General features: G+C 38.2%; 1 protein-coding gene across 7 annotated transcripts in view; it reads left to right on the top strand.

Annotated features, from left to right (window-relative positions):
* Nucleotides 1–19474, top strand: part of MAST4 (microtubule associated serine/threonine kinase family member 4) — a gene marked incomplete at its 5' end in the record, with an annotated part of 545031 nt that overhangs the window by 149495 nt on the left and 376062 nt on the right. The gene's annotated exons all lie outside the window — the stretch shown is intronic.

The raw sequence follows: 19474 nt of genomic DNA, 5'->3' as shown, positions 1-19474 counted from the left end.
AAGGAACTGCCGAACTGTTTTCAAATTGTCATACTTTACACCCCCACCAACAACAGGTGTGATTTAATTACTCTGCATCTTTGCCAACTTGTGATATTGCCAGTCATTTTAATTTTAGCCATTTTAATGGGTAGGTAGTCGCATCACATTGTGGTTTTAATTTGTGTTTTTGTGATGACTAAATGATGTCAGACATCTTTTTATGAGCTTATTGGACATTCATAGATCTCGTGAAGTGTCTGTTCAAATCCTTCACCTATTTTTTAAATCATGTTGTTAAAATTAATTTGAAAAGTTTTCAAATCCAAAAAATCTTCACACCACTTTTATTGACTTGAAAGATAACATGAGTTTTTTTTAATAACTAACTCACCATGTATGTTCCATGCTATTAAGCTTAACTTTAAATCACTGAGGGTTAGATTTCTATTATTTCATTCCAACTGCTTTTTCCTTTAAATATTTCTGGAAAAAATATTGTTTTTTAAACCCCAGAATAAAGTTTTCTCTACATATTACAGTCTTGTCTGCCATCTCATAAATGGCCTGGAAAATAAGTTGAATTATTCACATTTTATTGGAGAATTATTGATTTTGACTTTTTGGAGATGAAATTTCTGGAAACAGAAAGACTCCGGCCAGATGGTCAATGAAGTCTAGAACACGTGACCCAGCAACACAGTGCTAGAATGGAGGGTCAAACTAACCTTGGGCCAAGGAGAAGAAATTCACCAAAATTGTTGCACTTCAATAAGTTGAGGGCAGAAGTTCACACTTGAGTTTTGTTGGTGGTGTTCTAAAGCTTGTTAGAGCATTTTCTTTTGTGTCCTTCCATAGAGGCACACTATTTGCTTTTTTAAGTGGGAGATCCTAAAGGTTGTTTGGTCTAATCCTTATTCTATCGATGAGGAAATTAAATCTTAAAAGTTAAAAGGCAGAGGGGAGTCGAGGAGAGTCGGTCGGTTGGCAGAAAGTGGACAGCAGGTCGCACGTCGTGTGAATCCAGCCTCCAGTGAGACTATAGCAAGAAAAAAAGGATAAGAAAGAGAAGGTTACCTCCGGGAAATTTGATTATTAGCCCATAAGAATTTCCTAAATCACTGGACAGAATTATTGTTCCAAAATTAGAGGAGAAAGAAAGAAGAAGAAAGTCAAGGATACCTCCTGGAAATTTGATTGTTTGCCTGTAAGAATTTCCTAAATCACTGGCCAGTATTATTGTTCCAAAATTAGCGGGGCCCAGCTTAAGAGGCACAAGATTCAACATATCCAGAGGCCAACTCCAGACCAAACCAGAGTACTACTCGGTTTGACCTACAAGTGACACACCCACAGAGAATTTTCTACAGGCACAAGAGCCCATAGAAGCCAAACCACATTTAAGTGGTCAACCCTCATGCAGCAGAACACCCTGCGGTGGGCAGAGCCAAGTCTTACAACTAGTCAGCGTAGGAGTTAACCCCACCTACTCACAAGAGAAAAGCAATTAAAGATCTTCTTTAACAGGACAATATACACAACACAAGAGTCACCTTTAGAGCACACACAGAGGAGAAGAATGAAGTAGTGCAAGTCAAATATAAAGGACACATACTACATAAGGTAACCCAGCAAGAACTAAGAACTCTAGGGGATCTACCTAATACATCGAAGCAAACACAGAGAGTCAGCCAGAATGGGAAAACAAAGAAACATCTCCCAAATAAAAGAACAGAAGAAACCTCCAGAAATGGAACCAAATGAAACAGAGGTAACCAACCTATCAGAGACAGAGTTCAGAACACTGATGATAAGAATGGTTAAGGAGCTTAGAGATGACATAAAGAAGGATGTAGAAATCATAATGAACAACCAGTTAGAACTAAAGAACACAATGACTGAAATAAAGAACTCAATTGAAGGAATTACCAGCAGGTTAGATGAAGCAGAGGATCGAATCAGCGACTTAGAAGACAAGTTAGCAGAGATCACCCAAACAGAACAACAGAAAGAAAAAAAAATAAAAAACAATGAAGATGGGTTAAGAGACCTCTGGGATAACATCAAGCGCAACAACATGTGCATCATAGGAATACCAGAAGGTGACAAGAGTAAGCAAGGGATTGAGAACATATTTGAAGTAATAATGTCTGAAAACTTCCCTAACCTGATGAAGGAAACCAACATACAAGCCCAGGAAGTGCAGAGAGTTCCAACCAGGATAAACTCAAACAGGCCCACACCAAGACACATTATAGTTAAAATGACAAAGGTTAAAGACAAAGAGAGAATCCTAAAAGCAGCAAGAGAAAGACAGAGTGTTATATACAAGGGAACTCCCATAAGACTATCAAATGACTTTTCTACAGAAACATTGAATGCCAGGAGGGAGTGGCAGGAGATACTCAAAGTGATGGAAAACAAAGGCCTACAACCTAGATTGCTTTATCCAGGAAGGCTATCATTTAAAGGTGATGGAGAGATAAAGAGCTTCCCAGAAAAGAATAAGCTAAGGGAATTTATTACCACCAAGCCAGCATTGCAAGAAATACTAAAGGGACTTCTGTAAATCGAAGAAAGATGAAAACAATCTAACTACAAATTTAAAAATGGCAATAACTATGTACCTATCAATAATCACTTTAAATGTAAACAGATTAAATGCTCCAATCAAGAGACATAGGGTGGCTGAGTGGATAAGAAAGCAAGACCCTTGTATATGCTGTATATAAGAGACTTACCACAGATCAAAAGACACACACAGGCTGAAAGTGAAGGGTTGGAGTAAGATATTTCATGCAAATGGAAATGAGAAAAAAGCTGGAGTTGCAATACTTATATCTGACAAAATAGACTTTAAAATGAAGAACACATTAAAAGACAAAGATGGGCACTATATAATAACAAAGGGATCAATCCTACAAGAGTACATAACCGTAGTAAACATCTATGCACCCAACATAGGAGCACCTAAGTATATAAAACAGATATTGACTGACATAAAGACAGATATCAACAGTAACACTATCATAGTAGGGGACTTCAACACACCTCTGACAACAAGGGACAGGTATTCCAGACAGAAAATCAATATGGAAACAACAGCCTTAAATGACACATTGGACCACTTGGATTTAATCGATATTTTCAGAGCATTTCACCCCAAAGCTGCAGAATACATTTTCTTCTCAAGCGCACATGGAACATTTTCCAAGTAGACCATATGTTAGGCCACAAAACAAGTCTTGATAAATTTAAGAAAATTGAAATCATACCAATTGTCTTCTCTGACCACAGTCCTATGAAATTAGAAATGAAATACAGGAAAAAAAAACTGGAAGACACACCAATTCATGGAGGCTGAATAACATGTTACTAAATAATGAATGGGTCAAGCAGGAGATCAAGGAAGAAATCAAAAGATATCTCGAGACAAACAAAAATGAAAACACAATGACCCAAAATCTATGGGATGCTGTGAAAGCAGTCCTAAGAGGGAAATTCACAGCATTGCAGGCCTACCTAAAGAAACAAGAAACATCACTAACCACCGTTTATCTTCACATTTAAGGGATCTGGACAGCAAAATAAGCCCAAAGTGAATACAAGGAAGGAGATAATAAAGATCAGAGCGGAAATAAATGAAATAGAAACCAGAAAAACAATACAAAAGATCAATGAATCCAAGAGTTGGTTCTTAGAGAAGATAAACAAAATTGACAAACCTTTAGCCAGATTCATTAAAAAAAAAGAGAGAGAGAGGACCCAAATTAATAAAATCAGAAATGAAAGAGGAGAAGTGACAACAGACACCACAGAAATACAAAAAATTTTAAGAAATTACTACGAGCAACTATATGCCAACAAATTTGACAATCTGGAAGAAATGGACAATTTTCTAGAGGCGTACAACCTTCCAAGGCTAACTCAAGAAGAAACAGAAAACCTGAATAGACTGATTACCACCAGGTAAATTGAATCAGTAATCAACAATCTCCCAACAAACAAAAGCCCTGCACCAGATGGCTTTACAAGTGAATTTTACAAAATGTTCGAAAAAGAATTATCACCTATTCTCCTCAAGCTCTTCCAAAAAATCCAGAAGGAGGGAAGACTCCCAAACACTTTTTACGAAGCCACTATCACCCTGATCCCAAAATCAGACAAAAACACCACTAAACACCACTAAACACCATTAAAAAGATCATACACCATGATCAAGTGGGATTCATCCTAGGTATGTAAGGGTGGTTCAACATCCTCAAATCAATTAATGTGATACACCACATTAACAAAATGAAAAATAAAAATCACATGATCATATCAATAGATGCAGAAAAAGCATTTGATAAAATCCAGCAGCCATTTATGATAAAAACCCTTAAGAAAGTGGAATAGAGAAATCATATCTCAACATAATAAAAGCCATATATGATAAACCCACAGCTAACAGCATACTTAATGGGGAAAAGCTAAAACCATTCCCCCTAAGATCAGGAACAAGGCAAGGTTGCCTACTTTCTACACTTCTATTCAAAATAGTGCTGGAAGTTCTAGCCACAGCAATCAGACAAGAGAAAGAAATAAAAGGCATTCAAATTGGTAAAGAGGAAGTAAAATTGTCATTATATGCAGATGACATGATCTGTATATATACATGATACTATATAAGATTTTTATTTATATATCCCCTCGTGTGAGGGAAGTAAGAGAAAAAATAAACATGTGGAATTGCATCAAACTAAAAAGTTTTTTCACAGCAAAGGAAACCATCAATAAAACAAAAAGGGATCCTACTGAATGGGAAAAGATATTTTCCAATGATATATCTGACAAGGAGTTAATATCACAAATTTATAAAAAACCCAACTCAACTCCAAAAAAAACAACCCAATTAAAAAATGGGCAGAGGACATGAAGAGACTTTTTTCTAAAAAGGACATACAGATGGCAGCCATCTGAAGAAATGCTCAACCTCACTAACCATCAGAGAAACGCAAATAAAAACCACAATGAGATACCACCTCACCCCAGTCAAAATAGCTATCTTCAATAAATCAACAAACCACAAGTGCTGGCGCGGATGTGGAGAAAAGGGAACGCTAGTGCACTGTTGGTGGGATTGCAGATTGGTGCAGCCACTATGGAAAACAGTATGGAGATAGCTCAAAAAATCTGAAAAGGGAATTGCCTTATGACCCAGCATTTCCACTCCTAGGTATCTATCTGGAGAAATCCAAAACTCTAATTCAAAAACCATTATGCACTCCTATGTTTATTGCAGCACTTTACACAATAGCCAAGACATGGAAACAACCGAAATGCCCACCGGTAGATGACTGGATTAAGAAACTGTGGTACATTTATACAATGGAGTATTACACAGCCATAAAGAAGAAAGAAATCTTACCATTTGCAACAACATGGATGGAACTAGAGAACATTATGTTAAGTGAAATAAGTCAGACAGAGAAAGACAAATACCATATGATCTTACTTATATGCGGAATCTAAAGAAAAGAATAAGTGAATGAACTAATCAGAAACAGTTTTGGAGACATAGAGAAAAAACTGAGAGTTGCTAGATGGGCAGGGGGGTGGGGATAAGGGGGAAGGTGAGGGGATTAGAAAACAGTCGGTAACCACAAGATGGCCACGGGGTTTTGAAAATTAATTTGGGGAACGTAATCAATAATGTTGTAAAGATTCTGTAGGGTATCCGATGGACACGTGTCCCATTTGGGAGACCACTTCAGGGATGATTTAGATGCCTGATCACTGCACTGTACGCCTGAAGCTGAACAACAATTAATGCCAACTATAATTTTATATATATATATATATACTTACAAGAAACGGAGTACAGCATTAGGAATAGAGACAGTGGAAATGTAATGGCTCAGTGCGATGTCAGAGGGGTAGTGGATGGGGGGAGGGGGTTCACACAGTGTGAGGGATATAAATGGTAAATGTCTAAGTATTACTTTGTCTTGTGTACCTGAAACTAATAAAAAAAGAGAGATATATCAAAAAATAAAGTTAAAGGCTCACCTCTATGTTAATTTCACTTAGGAAATCTAGTTACTTTGGTCAAACTATTTTTGACCAATAGGAGGGACAGAAATGGTTCTATCTAACTTTTGTTAAAGCAGTTTGCTTAAAACTTTAAGATAATGCAAGGGTATAGTTCTAATGAAGATATATAACCTGAAACATGAAATTGGTCTTTAGTGTTAAAAAGAAAAAAAAAGGCTGGGCTTGGTTCTCATTTCATAATCTTAGCAGCTCTAGCAATTCCATACTTATATAATTTAGCTTGCTATACAATTATTTTAGGTAAGTCTTTGGTCAAATAATTTTCAGAAATATTCAATAGTATTTGGAAGAGCTTTAAAAAATCTTTTTGGCATCAGCCTGTTTTTTAAACACAGTTGCTTGAAAGTTTTATTGGAATATGGAGAAAACATTCTTAATTGGTCCTCTAGGTGGTTTAGTTGAGGATTTAATGAAGTAATGTACACAAAGTATGTACTTAGACCAGTGACGGGCAGCTATGAGTATTATGTGCATAGCTAGTTGAATTTGGGGTGTTTGTAGTTGAAAGAGAATCTGGGATTGTAAATATCTGCTCTGTATGGAGCCTTATCAACTGTATGGAGCCCTTATCCATATTGTGTCGGGCACTTAGGCTAGTTGTCAGGTGTTGGAACAGAGAGAAGAAAGCATCATCTCTGATCTTTAAGAAACATGGATTCTATCCATTTTAGGCAACTATAAATAATCACATATGATCTTATCTTGGGATACACCCTGTTGCTAACTTAAATTAAATCAAACTGATTTTGCCATCAAAAACTTATCCCTGATATATTCTGTAACTTAAAAGACCTTCCTAATGTTTAGCTTCATTTTAATCCAAGAATCTCTACTTTGGCAGTTTTCTACTGCTTTCTTTAAAACAGACATTGTGAAGTCTTCATCTACAGTCTGAAAAGGTTGCCACCCAATTATCCTTGATAAGTTTCACTAAACTCTTTACTCTCTGATAGAAAGAGCTATAATTTTTTCATCTATTTATCCCTAATAAGAGTGACAGCTAACATGAAGAACTTACTATGTGACAGGCACTGTTTTTAGGGAGTTACATTTATTGACTTAACTTCATAACATCTCTATGTACTTATGAGGGAGGCACAGACAGCTTGAGTAAATTACACAAGATCATGGTGCTCATAAAGAGCAGCGCCAAGATTTGAACTCAGGCATTAGAGCTCGAGTCCATGCTTTGAACTACTGCTGTGTTCCTAGCACAGTAAGCACCCATTAGGTTTCCAATAAATTCCAGCCCGATTAATTGGAGTGAATCCTAGGTGGGGAAATTTTTACTCAGTTGGAATCTGGTGCTGACTTGATCTGTAATTGCAAGTCCCCTAATTGCAAAAGTAAATTATAACTAGGCAATTAATACATATCAAAAAGTGTTAAAATTTATACATTTGTCAACCCCGTAATTCTGTTTCTCAGATTTCATTATAAGTACCATAGTCATGAATAGTACAGAGAATGACTAGTTTTATTTACAGCAGCACCATTTATAATAATAAAAATAGCATATTATTTAAATAACTGGCAAAAAATATTGGTTAAAAATATTATGCCATGGACATAAAATGGAAAATAATTTTAAACAGTTAAAATCTTGTTGTAAAAGGATATATGTTTTGCTATTGAAAGAGAGTCACTGTATTTTTTTTTAAATGTGAAATCCCATTACTGAATGGTCTCCTAGTATCTCTTACTTCATAGGACATACTATAATTATAATTAAATAATTGTGTCTTTAATAAGGGAAAGGAAAACAATCCCTGTTAAAGAGTTTTCCCCAAATGAGGTGATGGTTGCCTGGGTTCCCTTTATAAATGGGCATGCGAAGGATGCTATGGACTTTTTTACATACTGCAATTCAATCCGTGACACATTGTTTTGTCCCTGATGTGTATGTGTGTGTGTGTGTGTGTGTGTGTGTGTGTGTAATTTGGTAGCGTATTAGTTGGTGACAATAATGCTATATAACCACGAAATTTCAGTGGCAGATATCAATAAATATTTCTTTCTTGCACATGGCTACAGGTTCAGCTGGGTTTTGAGTGATTTAGCCGGGGTTCCGCTGGGATTGGTTCTAGGTTGCATTTTGGGTTCAGATCTGTCTTCCTTGGACCAGCAGCTACTGAAGGCATCATGTTCTCCTGATAAAAGACAGGAGCGTGAGAGTGTGTGTCCACCTACACAGCCCATTTCAAGCCTCTGCTGACATCATCTCTGCTAACTTCCTGTTGGCCAAAGCAAGTCACTGAGTCAAGCCCAGGTCAATGGGCAGACACATACTCTACCGACCCTGACACCTTGCCAAGCATATAGATATGTAACGCTACTAGAGGGGAGTGAAGAATGGGGATGAATAACTCCATCTATCATAGTTAGCCTCTCTCAGCAATCTTTTACAATAAAACACTTACCTTTACCTATTTTTATATTAAAACTAATATGTATTCAATGTGAACAATTTAAAAAATCCAGGGCACTATAAAAAAAGCCCATAATTCCACCACACATATCCACACATGGTCAAACTTTTGACATTTTCTTCCTTAACTAAAGTTTTGAGTCACTTAAAAAGATATTGGATTAAAGGAAAAAGCAACCAGTACCTTTTTTGCAGGACTGGCATTTAAACAACTGACCCAGAGTTTCCCATGCCCATCACTGCTTATAAATTTTTTTGTTGTTGTTGACTGATGGTGTTTTCTGCCTTCATGGCCTGCAGCTCGCTAAATAGACACTCAGAAGCATTGTGTAAACATTGACTGAGCTTTGGAGCTTCCTGATGAGTAAGGCAGCATTATTCTAATCATTACGCAGACCCTTTCAGGAACACGGGTATGTGGTAATGTGCTTGACAGTTCACAGCAAGGAAGCTGCGGGATGAAGGGCAGAACCTCAGAATCTTGAGTCCTGGCTTCTTGATATGCAAATGATGCCCTGAATCCGAGCCCTGCATCCCACAGCTGCTGTGTACAGTGTATGCGTGTTTCAGTCCTAAGAATCAGAAAAGGAAGGCTTCTTTTCTTCATGAAGAAAGTTGTGTTTTTTCAAAGCATGTTGAGCTGTTTGGAATGCAAAACAAAGAGAACTCTATATCCTCATATGTGTGTGTAGCTTGCACAGAATAATAAGAAATGAACATTGTAAACAGTATAAACTAGAATCATGATGTCCTATCTTGGGGGGAAACATTGAGAGAGTTTTCCTCTCTTGGACTATGGAAATCAGTTTGGAAGAACATCTGAAAATGTAAAAGAAGGCATTTCAGAGTAAATTTTAGTTCAAGAGGGGAAAGAAGAATAAAACAATCTCAAAACATTCCTTCCTTTAAAATGAACCCAGAGGCCACAATGTTTGAGTGCTGTGCAGAGCTTAACAGGTTTCTCATCCTAAAAGTCTCCTTAGCTTAGTGGGCAAATCTGAAAGAATTCAGATGAAAGCAAATTTACATAAAATATGTCTATTTTATGGGTTGCCTTGTATTTAGTAAATATTTCACATAAATACCTCCCATATTCTCCAGATTTCTTCACTTTTGTAGTACTATCAAAATATGCCGATGTAAAAATGGTGTGTCGTTATGCTACATGCTGTAACAAACAAACCAAAAAAACATCAATGGCTTAACATATTTTCTGGCTCATGTAAATGTTTTGGTTTAGCAGGCAGCTCTCTACCTGGTGAGGTACCCACACTCCTCCCATTAATATTCTTTTAATTAAAGTTTATTGGGGTGACAATTGTTAGTAAAGTGACATAGGTTTCAGGTGTACAATTCTGTAATACATCATCTATGTATCACATTGTGTGTTCACCACCCAGAGTCAGTTCTCCTTCCATGACCATGTATTTGATTCAATCTCTTTTACCCTCATCTCCCAACCCCCCTACCTCTTACCCTCTGGTAACCACTAAACTAATGTCTGGGTCTGTGAGTTTCTATTTCTTCATTTGTTTGTCTTGTTTCTTTGTTGTTTTCAGTTTTATATCCTACATATCAGTGAAATCATATGGTTCTCGACTTTTTCTGTCTGACTTATTTCACTTAGTATTATAATCTCAAGTTCCATCCATGTTGTAGCAAATGGCACTATTTCATCTTTTCATATGGCAGAATAGTACCGTCTTTTGGTTTTGCTCTTCTTTCTGGCCTTGAGATATTCTGCTTCCCTCTGAGGGAAACAAAAACAGAAAGAAGAAAAACCTTTCCGACTTCTTTAGTCCCAGCCTGGAAGAGACACACTTCATTTCCATTCACATTCTTTTGGCAAGATCCCTCATATGGTCATAGTGGAATGCAAGGCTGGTTGGTGATGGTGCAGGGGGCACTAGAATGGTCCCTGTTGGGCTGTTACAAGTCCAATTACAGAAGGGTTAGGGGCAACATAACACTTACTAAATTGGGGAAGACTGTGAGAGATATAGATTTTAATAAAGAAATAGGATGTGATTCATTCCGTTTTAAGTTTGATATGCCTATGAGCTATATTAAGTAGATATGTCACTATCTACTTGATAGTAGAATCAGAAATGGAGACAATTGTATTTGAGAAAAAAAGGATTGGGTTCATCTGAGAGTGAGAAGAGAACAAGAACCTGTCATTGGATTCAACAGTATAGGCAATGGTGAGCTTGGGGAGAGTACTGAAGTGTGGGTGGAAGCTAAATTGGAGTGGGTTAAAAGCAAACGGTAAATAAGGAATTAGAGGTAGCTAATGTGTTGATAGGCAAGAGTGTAGACAGCTCTTTGAGAAGTGGTGCTTTGGAAGGGTCTAGAGAAATGGAGTGTGAGCTAGAAGGGCATGAGGTATCAGAGGAAGCCTGCAGGTGTGTTGGTCAGGTGCTAATGGCCCAGAAGAGAAAGGTGATAGCTAAAGAAGTGAAGTGATTTGGAGGAACCTAGCAGGGTATCCAGAGCACATGTAAAAGGGTTGGCCTTTTATAGGAGGAAGAACACTTCCTCCTTTGTGAGAGCAAGAAGGAGGAGAAAATGGATGCAGAAGCAGGCAATTCCTTCTGTACACATGGAATACTACTCAGCAATAAAAAGCAACAAGCTATTGATGATGCATGTGAGTCTCCAGAGAATCACTCTGACCGACAAAAAGCCTATCCCAGGGGGTTACAGACTATATAATTCCACTTGTATGTAATATTCTTGGGAGGACAAAATTATAGAAGTGGAGAACTGATGAGTGGTTGCAGGATTTAAGGAGGGGAGGTGGGAGGGAAGACATATGATTATAAATGGACAAAACAAGGGATTCTGTGGTGATGGAAATGTTCTCTAACTTGACCGTATCAGTGTTATTACCCTGGTGATAGCCAGAGTAACCACGTACTATACTTTGGCAAGATGTTACCATTGAAGGAAGCTGGGTAAAGGATACCTGGGATCTCTCTGTATTATTGTTTACAATTGCATGTGAACGTACACTTCTCTCAGTATAAGAAGTTTTATTTTTAATGGGGAATATAGTCAACAGTATCGTGATAACTATGTGTGCTGTCAGGTGGGTATTAGACTTATCAGGGTGATCACTTTGTAAGTTGTAAATGTCTAATCACTATGTTGTACACCTGCAACTAATATAATATTGTATGTTAACTATAATTGAAAACAAATTTTTAAATATGTTTGCTTTTTAAAATGCCTCCTTTCCAGATCACTGATTTTAATAAATTTGCTTTTAATAAAAAACAGGCAGTTTAATAGACTTCGTGGCTTCACTTTTCTCAATGTATTATGAGACCCCTGAGGGAGGGCAGGAGAGAGAAGGAATTGGACTAGTCTTGGAGAATAGGAAGGATTTCTTGGAAACATTGACAGCCCATTTAAGGTCTGAGACTATGAATTGAGAGTGAAGTCTGTCTACGTATTTGAGGAAAGTATTAGTATTAGTATTAGTATCAGAAAAATTTGTGTTCTGAGAACAAGAGTTCCACAAAGCATAACAGAGTGGTCTGATCTAGGGTCATTCAAGATAGTGGTTGAGTGGGAGGAGCTGAGCTGTATAAGAATGAATGGACTTTCCGTGCCTCTGATGGGGTTTCTCATGGGTAGAGCTAAAGCCCATGAGAGCTTGGAAGGCGGACCAGAAGCTGGGAACTGAGTGTGTGGTGGGGTTTGGGACTGAGCAGTGGGTGGGCGAGGTTTGACTTAACCAGTCCCTAAAGGATGACCGAAATGTTAATATTTTGAAATCTGACAAATTTTGAAACTCTTACAAGTCAAAGATCTTTACAATTATTATAAATGGTGCTCTGTTGTGATATTCTCAATCTGGGTTCTTGGCTCTTGGCCAACAGGGAAAAAACAAACAAACCCAGACCCACAAATAATTCCCACTTACAGTTTTATTGGCTTAAAAGCATCCTGCTTCTATTGGTTTTAATGTCTCTCAATACTTATAAATAATCTCTACGCTGAAGGTATATAACTGGGGTAAGGGATTCTTTTAAGTTGGTTCAGTGTTCTGTTTGAGAATTTGTAAAATTGTTCATCTACAATAGTTTATTAAGCTGGAGTATGTCGCTACGCAAATTTCTAAGTCCATTTACATCTTCTTTCTGGTTTGAGAGCTTGATTTCAAGTAGCCTTTAAAACTGCTGTCTTCACCACTCCTATGTCAGTTTGTGTCTGGATATTTTGTTTGCTAGCTAGGTGTTCTAATTAGAAGATGAGTCTTTCGGCATAGTTGTGTTTGCTGTTTCTCCTTGCCAGGGTAGGAAGAGCTCATGAGACCTTGTCCTAATGGGACGCACAGCTGCTAGCTGGCTCCTTTGGCAGATGCTGCCTCCCATTGGCTCTGTCGGGGACCCTTCTGCTGTAGCTCATCTCCCATGCAGATGGCCTGCCAATGAGTCATTGCTCCCTCTAACGGGGTGATCACGTGCTGGTTCTAGGAGCCCTGATTACCTGCTGGGTAGGAACTGCTAAGTGCCCACCTTGTTCAGAGCCAAGCTGCAGAGTGCTTTCTGAAGATCAAATGTTTCCTCCAGGCATTTTGCACCAATGTAACCTACCCAAACAGTGCTGATGTCAGGCACGATGTGAGAATTAAGTAAAGAGTCTCAATGAGAACTTGAAGAATCGAATGCATGTCTCTTATACTGGGAAGCAGATGGGAAACTGGGCTGTTTGCTTTGATGTGCCCATGAGTTCCACAGAGTGCCGGGAGCCATGCTTGATCAGCAAATCTGGCTCTTTAGAAATCTGTTTTACAATTCTGTACCAGATAGGGTTTGAAGGACATACAATTTAGTCCTGAGTGTTAATTAAAATGTCCTTGGTAGAAGACCCAGTTTCTCTTAAGATTCTTGAAGTGCCACTGCAGAGCAAAAGGTAACATGGGCCTTAAATCATTGTTGACATACAATTTCAAGATGGCTAGGGCAGAAAAATGAGTTGCATATGGAGATACAGCTAAACCTTTATCACCTACAAAGTAAATTGACCTTCTCCTGAGCATGTTGGATATGGCAAATCAAATACAGTGACTAAAATTCTTCAAAATACACCAAAGAAGGGGGTGTCTAGTGGTCATTTAAAGTTTTTGCTGGTATTATTTTAAGTTGTTTTTATCTAAATATATTTAGATAAGGAGGCTCTCTGTCCCAATCAGGCTGACGAAGAAACTTGGTTTGTTTCTAAGATGTATGATTATTAGGATCCACAAAGCACTAGGCTTTCTTGTTTCTCTCTTTCCCAATTTCTCCCATTCTCTCCCAGTATTTCACTCTCCCTTTTTTCCTCCCTGTCCCCCAGTCCCTCTTGCTCTCTCAGTCTCTCCCCATTATTTCTTATGTTCTAGTGTGATTCTATAAATAATGGGCTTTGGTTATTCCTGAGAGAAAAAATGAATTTATTGAGTTCATATATCAAAAATTCAAGTTGTTTGTTCTTAAAATTCCCTTTAGAACAGAAAATTTCTTTCAGTTTTTTTTAGAACGATTTTTTGAGCATTTTATCAAGGGGTTGAATTTTTTGAAGGGGCATAATTATGTTCCTTTTTGTTTTCTCTCCACTCATTGTTTTTTTTAACTTCCCTGGAAATATGTTTCATTCTGATAGGATGCACTGAGGCCTGGGCATAGCTGGGCATGGTTTTCCTCTTCTTCGTGTATTGGGTATTTTTAGATTCTGAAAAGCATGTGGATTCCAAGCTTATCTTCTCAGTTCCTCATATGTGTAGTCTACAATAAATGAGTGGTTTTAGCTTTCTGTGACTCTTTAGTATATATGAGAAAGCCACAAAAGTTGAAGTGATTGTAATATAGTTAGGAGCATGAAATATAAATAATAGAAAATTAGTTTTGACGATTCAATTCCACACACAGCATTCCTTTAGTTATTTGGATGGGGAGATAAGGTTGAGGAAGGAAGATGGTAGTTGCTGTCATTTCCTGCCACACTGGAGCCCATGTACAGTCAGACATTGTAACTGGCACTTCTGGTGACATTTTCTTATTACAGTCCAACTGCAGTGCAGTGGCACAGAGGTGTATGTGAGGTGCAAACTGCTCATGTGCTGGAATGGGTAAATTGGACCTAAGTAAATGCTTTGGACAACACAGGCATGATAGTTGGTTGCTATTGCAGTAGCAACGAGGGGAGAAGTAGATCAGAAAAAGAATGGGATACCTGAGTTAAACCAAATGGGATTTAAAGGTAGAAAGCAAGTGACTTGGCTGAGTCTGAGTAGAGATGGCATCTTGCCATCTTCTACACCATTGTTTCAAGATGTAATGGGAAGGGCATGAAATGGGGAGTTTAGGCCCAGATTCTGGCCCCAACTCAACCTCTAAGTAACCATACCTTTGTTTCTGGTTCTCAGTGTCCTCATCTGTAAAATGAATAGGTTGGCCCAGATACTCTCAAGGTCCCTTCGAGTTGGAGTGGTAAATAATTTCAGCCACCAAGATGAGAGAGAAGGGAAGTCTTTGCAAAGACTGGTTTGTCTTCATTTTCTCTCATTTCGTCCCATTCACATCTACATTCTTTCTCCATTGTTGAATGCGGAAGCCTACCTTCTCCTCTTCAGGAGCATGTCAGTGATGCCGTCACTGTCTTCTGAAACTGAGCGCACCAGGCCGTTCAGCTCAGTGTAAAACATATTTTCAGCAGCTAATCAAATATCAGGAATGTCGACTTGTTTTTTTACTTCCTGGAGGGAAACTGAAAATGAAGCTGATTTTATGTCAACTCTCCAGGAAAAAAGAGTAGGCAAAGAAATGCAAATGCCACCAACTGGGAAGTTTAAAGATTTATAAAAATTAGTGTTTCTGATATATTAATGACTCTGGTGGTGGTAGCCTGCATTTGTCTTTGTCATGTTCCATTGTCACTCAAGTACTTAATCAACGCATATTGTCAGGGCTAAATTTATTTTCCTGTGTCTGCCTAGCCAGATAATTTCTCTGTTCTTTGACAGTCCTGTGTCAGGTGCCGGCATAACTGCCAGGGCCTGAAGGGAGAGCTGAGGGTAAGTCTCCTCCTTGCTTTGAACTCATTGCTGACTTGCTCACTTGGGGAGGGGGGGAAGAGCAGGTAAAAGTTTTGAAAAGAGAACATGTCTGTTTCCCTTTTTTTGAATAAGAACACAGGTGGAACATGACCACTGTAAATGATTAACACTGCACCAAATTAGGCTTGAAGACAGATTTTGCATAAAGTAGCACAGCTCCCAGCTTTCAAGACCCTGTAAAGGACTGGCAAATACGTATGTCAGTTAATGCCCATGGGCATTCGTTACGTGTTTGTTTACATGTATGCATGTACACATGGCATTGTGCCCTTGGTTTTTATTTAGTGTTCCATCAGGTAGGATGCACGTGCATTTTTGCCCTGAATTATCCTAGAGGACAATAAAAAGTATGTATGTCATTGCCTTTTTATTAGAACCTCTGAAACAAATATCTGAGAGCTCAGAACAAGGAAAAGGGGTTAGCTTGATCTGATAAATTTGAATTCTTTCTTTCAAGTGATGAGAGCTGGGTATCCCACCATGTTTCTGTCTTTTTCTTGGTTGCCAGGAATCTCAGTGCAAAATAATTCTGTTGTGGTTTTTTTTTTTTTTGCTCCATTTTGCTATCCTTTGGCTGTGGTGGTATATGTAAATAACACTTTTCAAAAGGAGAAAATAATACATGCACAAACCTAGATCAATGAGACCCCACCTTAGGTGCATAATACTGGGAAATGAAGCTCATAATCTCTAATATCCTATACTGCGTTTAAGTTCCATTCCAAAGACGTTTATATGACTTTTGTTGATTGTTTCACCGCAATACTTTCACTTTCTCCACCCTACTTCCACTTCATATTGTTCTCCTATTACATACAGCATGAATCACTTTTAACTTGCCATTATTTGGGTATCTATTATCCCTTTTGCTAGTTTATAAATTCTTTCAGGAACTTTACTTTTATCCTTGAAACAAAGTCCCCTGCATTACAAATACTAAGTGCTCAGTAAATAGTGTTGCCATATCATAACCTAGACGGTATTGTGCTAAGTGAAATAAGTCAGACAGAGAAAACCAAATACCATGTGATTTCACTTATATGTGGAATCTAAAAAACAAAATAAATGAACAAACGAAACAGAAACAAACTCATAGATGCAGAGAACAGTTTGATGGCTGCCAAATGGGAGGGTGTTTGGGGGATGGGTGTCAAAGGGAAAGAGATTGAGATGTGCAAATTGCCAGTTATAAAGATGGTGATGTGGGGGGCAGGATAGGGAATATAGCCAATGATATTGTGAGGAGTGTGTGTGGTCTCAGATGGGTACTGGACTTAGGGGGGGTGATCACTTCATAAGTTACATAACTGTCTGATCCCTACATGAAATTAATACAATATTGTATGTCAACTGTAATTGAAAAAATTTTTTAATTAAAAAATAGGGAAAATAATGTTGCCATGTAAAATACACATGGCACCCAATTAAATTTTTAATTTCAGATTACGAATATTTTTAGTATACTATGTCCAACGTAATATTTGGGGTATCTGTTAAAATTTATTTGAACTCCAGTTTCTTTAGGCATCCTGTATTTTTATTTGTGAAATCTGGCAACTCTATCAGGTAATACCGAAGTGGTTCTGTACCCCAGGCATTACAGGACACGGGTACACATGGGTATACAGTTTCATGGGTATACTCGTGCTGGGGGTTAGAGTTCCTACATGTTAGTACAATATCTTTTCCTTATGTTTTTTTTTTTTTTTTTTTCCCTCCTCTAGCTACTTAGTCACCTTGGAGATAGGACCATCTTTGCAGGCGAACTCAAGCAGATTTGATATATAACGTACACTTTGACGTGTGAAAATCTATGTGCATAAGCCCCACTGCCATGCTTTCAAAAGCCACAGTGCTCTCTATGGATTCAAATAATAGGAGATTAAATCTGTTTAATGCAATGGTTAGAAGAAACTGATCAGGGTCTCAGTGTTGAGAGATGACCATTTGGAACATCACTGGAGTCACCAAATGGCTACATTCCCCCACCCGAGCAGCTCGGCACACTGATTCCCCATTCACAGGGCTAGTTCTCTAAAAAGGAATGTTAAGTAGCCTAGTGATACTGTACTTGAAAACAGACCACAACCCTGGAGTTTATGGCTATTTGATGTCATCTCAGCTTTCAGAAGTCAGTGGCTAAATAATAGACCAGAAATGGAAAGATTGTATCCCAACCCTACACCAGTCATTCGTTTGCAGGCAGTGCTGAGGCAGTCATGATACGAATCTTGGCTTTGATTTTTCTCTTCTTAAAACCAAGGGCAATGTTATGTTATGTTTTGTAAAGCATTTAGTGATTTAGAATTTAATTCAGGGCATAGGGTTGCAGTTTGGATAACAGTGGTTCCTAGAACCTGTTGTTTTTAAACCAGGTAGAGTGAACATTAACTTTCTAGTAAGGCAGGAAGGAGACCAGTTGATACAGTCCCTGATTGAGATTTCTAACCCCAGAAATAGGGGCTTTTAACAGACTGCCACTTGAAGTGCTGGAGGGGCCTTACTATGTGGTATTTTTGAAGAAATATTTTATAGTTGTATTCTAGATTTTTTGCTCATTCTTTAATCAGTATCAACAAAACATTTGTTAAGACAAAACTATTAGCTCCTTCAGGGAGCATACATAGACATAGGGTTTCCAGGTGGGAATTCCCGCCCCTTCTCAGGAAATTTTTTCGCTTTCCCATTTCCGAATCCAGAGATATAAATTGTTTTCTGTTCTCCATGATGAATCATTTCCACAAAGTGATGGCCGATACTACCAACCACTTGTGTTCAAGGAGCCGATTTTCCTGATTTTCCCGACCAACTTTTCTCAGGATTCAGGAACAGGAAAGCAAAAAAAAATTCCTGAGAACGGGCGGGAATTCCCTCTTGGAAACCCTACTAGACATTGTTATTGAGGAGGAAGAATTTGAAATCTGGTTGGAATAAAAGCCAACACGGAACTAGAAATTGTCCCAAAGAAATATACATGGAAATACACTGTTACATGAATTAGATTGTGTGTAGATGTTTCCTTGTAAAAACAAAAAACTTGTTAGGAAATTTGTACTTGTCTAGAAATTTCTGCTTAGATATGAAGTATATTTATCCCCTCTGTGGCGGCATTTGTCCTTTTTGTTTCTCTTGTGAAACTCCTGATCCCCAGCTCCTCCTTGGCTTCTGTCATAACTGTTTAGCTCTAGGGCAATTGTCAGAAGTGGTCAGCATGTCAGAGCTGCCAGTGACATTTGGCTACGTCGATGAAAGTCTCTTGCTGTGCAAAAGGATGTTATTGAGTAGGATTCACAATTTCCCCCAAAAGAAGATACTAACTGCAAATTGTCCTTAAGTATATTGAGGGTTAATCAGCTTACTTTGAAAATACACAGTATTTTGTGGAGGTGTTGGACTCTTTTGGAGATAGCTTTTAGAAGAGAAAAATCAAAGCCAGGAGAAGTGACATGATGTTTTTAGTATCAAGTTTAAGGCCACTGAGTCTTTTCCATTATTGTTATTGTTGCAAAATGAATAATTGAACCAAATTTGAATATTCTTCCAGGCAGTATGGAACTGAAAAATGAACAAAATATGAACCCTGAGAGAAATCTAGATGAGAGGCCAAATGGAAAGTGAAAATGCACAGTCCTAAGTATGTGATTCTGTAAAAGTTCAGTGTGCGGGGTGTGATGTAGGCCTGCAAATACAGATGATTTACGATCCCAGTTCACGCAAAGTTTACAATGGAGAGGAGCATGTTGTGTACAGAAATAAATGGTACTCTGCACACACGCATCCACAGATGGTGGGGTGTGGGAAGAGAAGTCTAGGAGCACCCATGGTTGTGGATTTAATGCCAATGATGCCGAGGTGGGTCAAAAGCA

Source organism: Rhinolophus hipposideros (genome assembly GCF_964194185.1).
Source record: "Rhinolophus hipposideros genome assembly, chromosome: 7".
Classification (NCBI taxonomy): domain Eukaryota; kingdom Metazoa; phylum Chordata; class Mammalia; order Chiroptera; family Rhinolophidae; genus Rhinolophus; species Rhinolophus hipposideros.
The sequence above is the reverse complement of the archived record's forward strand: the minus strand, read 5'-3'. Positions and strand labels throughout refer to the sequence as shown.